The sequence below is a fragment of the Mastomys coucha genome, unplaced genomic scaffold, assembly GCF_008632895.1.
Source record: "Mastomys coucha isolate ucsf_1 unplaced genomic scaffold, UCSF_Mcou_1 pScaffold16, whole genome shotgun sequence".
NCBI lineage: Eukaryota > Metazoa > Chordata > Mammalia > Rodentia > Muridae > Mastomys > Mastomys coucha.
In genome coordinates this window covers 14105344-14112526 of record NW_022196898.1, presented here as the reverse complement: position 1 = coordinate 14112526, position 7183 = coordinate 14105344, and the positions used below count along the sequence as shown (strand labels likewise).

The 7183-nt window shown below is 38.8% G+C and overlaps 1 protein-coding gene across 1 annotated transcript in view; it reads right to left on the bottom strand.

The window, feature by feature from the left end:
• LOC116094299 (vomeronasal type-2 receptor 1-like) overlaps positions 1 to 5623 on the bottom strand; it is a 43343-nt gene extending 37720 nt beyond the window's left edge. The window contains exon 1 of the mRNA XM_031376164.1: positions 5529 to 5623. The gene's annotated coding sequence lies outside the window, so the exon portion shown is untranslated. The remainder of the gene's footprint in view (positions 1 to 5528) is intronic.
• Positions 5624 to 7183: the final 1560 nt, after the last annotated feature.

Genomic DNA, 7183 nt, shown 5'->3' with positions numbered 1-7183 from the left:
CATGCTGTCCAGGATGTGGAGAAAGGGGAACACTCCCACGTTGCTGTTGGGAGTGCAAGCTTGTACAACCATTTGGGAAATCAATTTGGTGGTTTCTCAGTAAACTGGGAATAGTTCTAAACCTCAAGACCCAGCTATTATCACTCTTGGGCATATACCCAAAAGATTCTCCACCATCCAACAAAGACACTTGGTCAACAATATTCATCACAGCTTTAGTCACAATAGCTAGAAACTGGAAAAAACTTAGATGTTCCTCAACTAAATAATGGATAAAGAAAATGTGGTTCATTTACACAATGGAATACTACTCAGCTATTAAAAACAAGGACATCATGAACTTTGCAGGCAAATGGATAGAACTAGAAAATATCATCCTGAATGAGGTAACCTGAATCTAAAAGGACATGCATGGTATGCACTCACAGATATGGCTAAGGGGATATTAGCCAGAAAGTATGGGATAACTAAGCTACCATCTTCAGATCCAAAGAAGCCAAATAACAAGGAAGGCCCAAGGGAGGATGGTTGAAATCTTTCTCAGAAGGGGAAATAAAATAGATATTGGAGGTAGATGGAGAGAGGGAACTAACTGGGTAGGAGGGGGATGAGGAGGGGAACAGCGAGGTAGGGGAATCAGGTGTAGGGAGAGAAGGAGAAAGAGAATGGAAATCCACAGAAGGGGGATCTCTAGGATTTGCCAGAAACCTGGGACGATATGGGGGACTCCGAGGGTGTCTATGGTGGCAACTCTAGCTGAGACTCCCAGGACTGGGGCATATAGATACTGAAGTGGCCACTTCCTATCCAGGACTCCCAGTGAGGAGGTAAGGACAGCAATCCACCCACAAATCTTTCGACTCTAAATGTGTCCTGCCTACAAGATGTGCAGAAGCAAAGTTGGAGCAGAGATGGTAGGAATGGCCACTAATAACTGTTCCAAATTGATTGAGCTTCATCCCATAGGTAAGACCCAATCTCTGACACTACTAATGATACTCTGGAAGGCTTCCTGACAGAGCCTATGATAACTGTCCTCTGAGAGGCTCCTCCCAGCAGTCAATAGAAACAGATGCAGAGACCTTCAGGCATATACTAGATGGAGGCCCAGGAGGAAATGTTGAGGGAACAAATGAAGGACCTGATGAGAACAGGAACCCCCAAGGAAGACCAACAGAATCAACTAACCTAGACACTTGGGGGCTCCCAGAGACCGAACTACCAACCAGAGAGCATACAGGGGCTGGATCAATATATATACATGTATGTATACACATACATGTATATATGTATATACATATATACACATACATGTATATATATTGAACACATATACATATATACATATATATATATATAGCCAATTTGAAGCTTGGTCTTCACGTGGGTCCCTCAACAACTGGAGCATGGGCTGGCCCTACATCTGCTGCTTGGCTATGGATTCCATTCACCTAACTGGCAGTCTTTTCTAGAATCAGTGAGAGAGAATGTGCCTAGTCCTGCAATGACTTGATGGGCCAAGGGGGTAGGTCAGGGCTCTCCACTTCTGAGAGAAGGGGACGGGACGGGGACATGTGTGAGGGTGGAACTTGGAAGAGGGGCTGATCTTAAGATATAAAATGAGTAAATTAATGGAAAAAAGAGTTCTGCACGAGTCAGTGGTATATAAATTACATGTAGTGCTCTAATTGAGAAATGTCCCTATATGATCTGGCATTGAAATGCTTGGTTTCCAGTTGGTAGAACTGCTGGGCAGAGGCTGTTGAGGTACAGCCTTGCTGGAGGAGTGCAGCACTGGAAGTGGGCTGCTTTGACTTTAAAGGTGCACATTTTCTTTACTTGGGGCCCACTGCTTTCACTTCAAGATGTGGACATTCAGCTTGCCAGCATAAAGGACAGTATTTTGTTTCTTTGAAACATTGTTTCACTAATGTAGCTCTGGATGGCCCGAAACTCAACTAAGGTCTATCTACCTCTCCCTCCTGAGTGCTGAGATTAAAAGTGTGCACTACCACACTTGGCTCATGATGGACTTGTAGCCCTCTGGAACCATAAACACAGATAAATTCTTTCTTCTCTGTGTTGTTTCTGGTCATGGTATTTCAGCATATTAACATAAAATTAGTATGACAAAGAAAAAAACTGAAAAACTATCTGGAGACTGAAATGGCTAAGTTTGTTTCTTTCTGCAAGGAAATGGACCAGAGATAAAGGCAGACAAACAATGAAGTTTTCTGCTTAAAAGTTACATCTTGCCATTTTTTATATCAAGTTTTAATTAAACTGTTATTCTAGGCCAGCATGTTAGTACATGCCTTAAATCCCAGCACTCAGGAGGCAGAGGCAAGCAGATTCCTGTGAGTTTAAGGCCTGATCTAAGGATATCGAGGGCCATACAGAAAAACCCTGTGGTACAAAACAAAACAACTTGTTCCAATTACAAAGGAAAGAGGTCATTAATTTGAAAAGAGAGTAGAAAAGTATGGGGGGGGTGGAGAAATGTTACAATCTTTAAAAAGTAACAAGTATGTTACTGTCTACTAGGCTGGAATGTCAGCAGTTTGCCACTTTAGCTGGTTGTTCACTATGTAACTTTGCACATCATGCTCTTAGATGGTTTGGGTTCCAAGCACACTCCCTGATGGCTCTTGCTTCAGCCTGATGGTCTGAAATCCTCCCCTAATCACCAAGGGCACCTGTACTCACAGCACATGCTCACATATAGCCACAAACACTGTTTTGAAAACAAAATCTAAAAAATAACAACAAAAAAAAAATAACCATCACAAAAATTGTGAATTTTCTCTCAAAAAAGGGGAATATTCATTCTAAAATCAATTGTCGTATCACCAGTGAATGATTTGCCATCATAGTTTTTTTTTTCTTATATTGTACTGTCCTAAGCTTTGTATTTAAAATTTTCCAAACTTTTTGAGAAGCTTGTGGAGTAAACAGTCCTTAAATGTATGTCTGCCATGGGTACGTGGACTTTTTGGTACTTTCCCAATAAAATGCTATAATAATTATTCAATTTATTTTGTTTTCACTACTTAAAATCAAATAGAAGCTACATTAGAAAGAATCACAAGATGGAAATTTCTTTCACTTACCTACTTTTTTATTCCGCAAATTAAATAACAGTCATTGCAATGTAATTAGACAAAGACACCTTGACAAAGGGCTCTTGTGCATTCTATTATTTAACACAGCCACATAAGTGGGAATTTTTAAATGGTTTTCACTAACACTCTTTAAAAGAAAAATTAATATATTTGGCAGTGATACGTTGTTTAAAAGACCACTAATGCAGGCACAGTACTCTAAGTAAAGACAAATTTAGTAAGGATTTAACCTAATATCAAGGCTAGATAAGGATCTCTAAATTCTTTTCTCAGGATCTAATCTATATAAATTCCTGTACTATAAATCACAAATTGCTTTTAAAATGAACAAAACAATACATGTTAAACATGGTATTTTTTAAAATGGATAATGACAGTTTTGATTTATATAAACTCTGCAGATGTAAACTCAAAAACATTTTTTTTTAAGCTGTGGTAAGATAGTAAAAAAACTTCCTAAAAATAAAGTTGAATTTGTTTTCAGGGTTAGCAGAAGGCCATACCAGGTCACAGATTTGGAACACTAACAAGGCAGAGCACCATGGCTATCAGCACTGTGTCTCTGCCTGTGGTTTCCTCTAATCTTCTCTCACAAGAGATTGCTTTGCTCCATTCATAATACAGCTAGAAACAAATAAGAACCCAAGGCTCATGAAGTAGATGTGGACAAATGTTTGCACATCAGTCACTGAGTCTGACCTGCAGCACTACAAAATACATTGAATTAGTAAATTCCGCATTTTGAGAAGCTGGATAAATATTTACATAAAATGAATATTCAGAACAGGATGTTTGTGGCTAATTTTAAAAGCATACATGCATACATACACCTTTAGTTGGTCATTCAACTAAAGAGCAACTGTTAATAATGGACAAGTTGTTGACATATTTCTATACATCTAAGGAAGTTGATTAAGCTTACTGTCTAGAACCCTCGATAATATTCAGTGTTTTGACAATCTGAACATGTCAGGTCCTTTTCGTTCTTGCTTCCCCTTTTTGATAAACACCAAGACTTAATGACAAATTATGAAATCATCACTCCTTTATGAAATTTACTGGAGACAGAAGGAATTTTAGCCATTTCACGTTAATTTAGAAAAGCAATTTTATAATCAATATTATTGCAACATAAAATACATGGCAGTCACTAAGAATTACACAGCAATTCACAAAAACTACACTATTCATTTCAATTAACAAGTAGCGCTTTATAAAAAATATTTTCAGAGGATGTTTACATTCACCTTATGTAAATATCAAGGTTGTAATAGTTACAGTCAATGTAAAGACAGTACAAATGTATTCCTCAAAGGTATGTGACTCCACTAGATTCCACTCAGTTCAGGTTTTTCAACAACTCATATTTTGGTGTTTCTGAATGTAACACATGAAAGGGATAACCAACCTCTTTTGTGACTTTACTTACTCTAAATAAGGTCCAAAGCTGCCACAAGATTCACAGAAAACAAGATCTTAATGAGAAAATTACAATGGTGCTATTAAATGACTAGTTGATGTGTCTCTAGTTCTAATACCTAATAATCACGTGGCACAGCTCCTAAAGCTTATCAGCCTTATTAGCTCATGACCTGAACAATCCCAGAACTGCAAGTGGCTATAAGGGGTAGATTTCTTCTAAGAGGAAATAAAATGCAGTAGGAAGAAAGAGGGTGAATGAGGCCATGAGGGTGTACAGGTCTCAACATGGGTAACAATGTCAGTTACCATTCAGATTCCCTCCACAGGCACATAGAACATAGATGCACTCACATCCAAAAGTCTGTACCCAGGGCCTGATCCTTAATGAGGATCCCAGCAAGACTCCCCAGTTTATATTCCTCACCTGTTTGACTCTAACAAGAGACCAGTTATGTCCCTTAATAGTTAAGTTTTTCCTTACAAGAAACTCAAAAACGCTACACACATACACACACCCTACGCACACACACCGATTTAGTCAGATTTGAGTGTGTTTTTTTAAATTCCTAAGATGACAACCAATTAAAAGGCATCCAATTAAAAAAGTGAACATTTCCATGGGCTGGGACTCTTCTATATATAGTGTACCTACTGTTGAAAAAGGTGGTATCTTGATATTCTGGGGACTGATTTGGCTGTTAAATATTCACAAACATACTACAACTGGATCTAGATTCAATTCCCCAATGATGGTCCCCAACCCCCCAAAAAAACGCAGACGCAGATGCAGCAAAAGTCATCACTGCTGTGAAAGAAAGCCTCATATGGTAAAATAAAGTTTTCCTCTGCCATCTGGTACAGCTACTTCAATCAAGACAAGAGGGAATTCTCAAGTCAAAAACGTTTAACCTGTACTCAGTTAAACCAAGACTTGGGCTAATTAAAGGAGTATCCATCACTGAGGTAGTAACAGTGTAGGCTTGCCTTCTAAAATCAGCTTGAAGAGTCTCAGAGAGTGGGGAGTGGTTAGGATCGTGCAGGAGCAGTGAGAAAGCATGGTCAGAACATCGGGAGAGAGAATGTTGGTATCACTTCTGAAAGGCAATGGGGCCCTCAGAACTCCTGTCAATAGACAATAGTGTGACAGTGTATTCTTGATGAGTTGTTCACAGAACCTCAACAGAGAATCAGAACACCTGAATCCAGCTCCTGCTCTGCCAACAGTTAGTACTTATGAATACTTTTCTGTTGTCAAAGCAGAAATATATTCTAACAGCTCTTCCAGAAACACACAGTAATGAGAGTCTGCAAACACTACAAATGAGCATTTTCAAGAATCTGAGATGACCAAACCCTGATAGTCACAGACGAATGTTTGTGTTGTTTTTTGTTTTTTGTTTTAAAAAGAAAGAAAGAAAGAAAGCACTATCAAGCTTTTCCAGTCTCCTGCAATGATTTTTCTTGCTTGTAACTAAGAATGCACCTAGGAATGTGGCCCAGTTGGTCAAGTGTTTGCCAAGCATACACATGTGGTTCTGGGTTCGATTACAAGTAGCATAAACCGAGGACAGAACTGAGGTGGTATAGAAGATTTAAGGTCATCCTCAAATACATGATGAACTTGAGGATGAGCCACATAAATCCTGTTTCAAGGAGACACAGAGTACATGTTCAGGGTTGGGTTGATGTTGGGACTTCATAAGATGATGCTAAGAGATTAAACACCCCATCCCAGGACCACACATCCCTAAATAGCAAGGCAAACCAGTAAGATGGAAAGAGTTGTCATTTTAGCCAAATACCTTCATTTTATATACAGAATAGAATTCAGTCATTCTCTAAAATTTGCCCTCTGAAGCTAAGTCCCAACACAGCAAAAAAATCAATTTTATGATTTATGGTTGCATGCAGCTACTACAAGATGAAGGGGGGGGGAGGAAAGAAACAGTATAATCCCTTCACTGAGATACATCTAAAAACTTGTCCTCAAAAGTTAATGTCAGGGGCTGGAGAGATGGCTCAGTAGTTGAGGGCACTGACTGCTCTGCTCTTCCAGAGATCCTGAGTTCAATTCCTAGCAACTACATAGTGGCTCACAACCATGTAATCAGATCTGATGACCTCTTCTGTGTGTGTGTGAAGACAGCTACAGTGTACTCATATACATAAAATAAATTACTCTTCAAGCTAAAATAAAAAAGTAAAAAAGAAGTATGTCAGGTTGCTATATCCAACAGACAGACTATAATGGTATGTCCAGTAAGATAGGACTAGGATTTATTTATTTGGCTTTTAAATTTTTCTGGTCGGCCAATTTTGGGATAAATCACATTTTCACAGATCTCACTTACTCTAATAGTTAAGAAGAAATAAAACATAATTATGTAGACACGTATCCCAAATAACTAATAGTGTAAACCAAAAGTGCCCAGGATATCTAGTGATAAAAATACATAGTGCTTGGACTATGCATGAAGTCTAAGCACAAAGTGAACAGTCTGTAAGACCATATGGTTTTAGGGCTGGAATACACTTAGTAGAAGGATGGCTTCCTCCAAGAAATCCTGGCAATTGGTTCTTAAAGTCACTGGCTGAGTCCCAAGTTGAGCTTGTTTGTCTCCTTGACTGTAACTATTTTG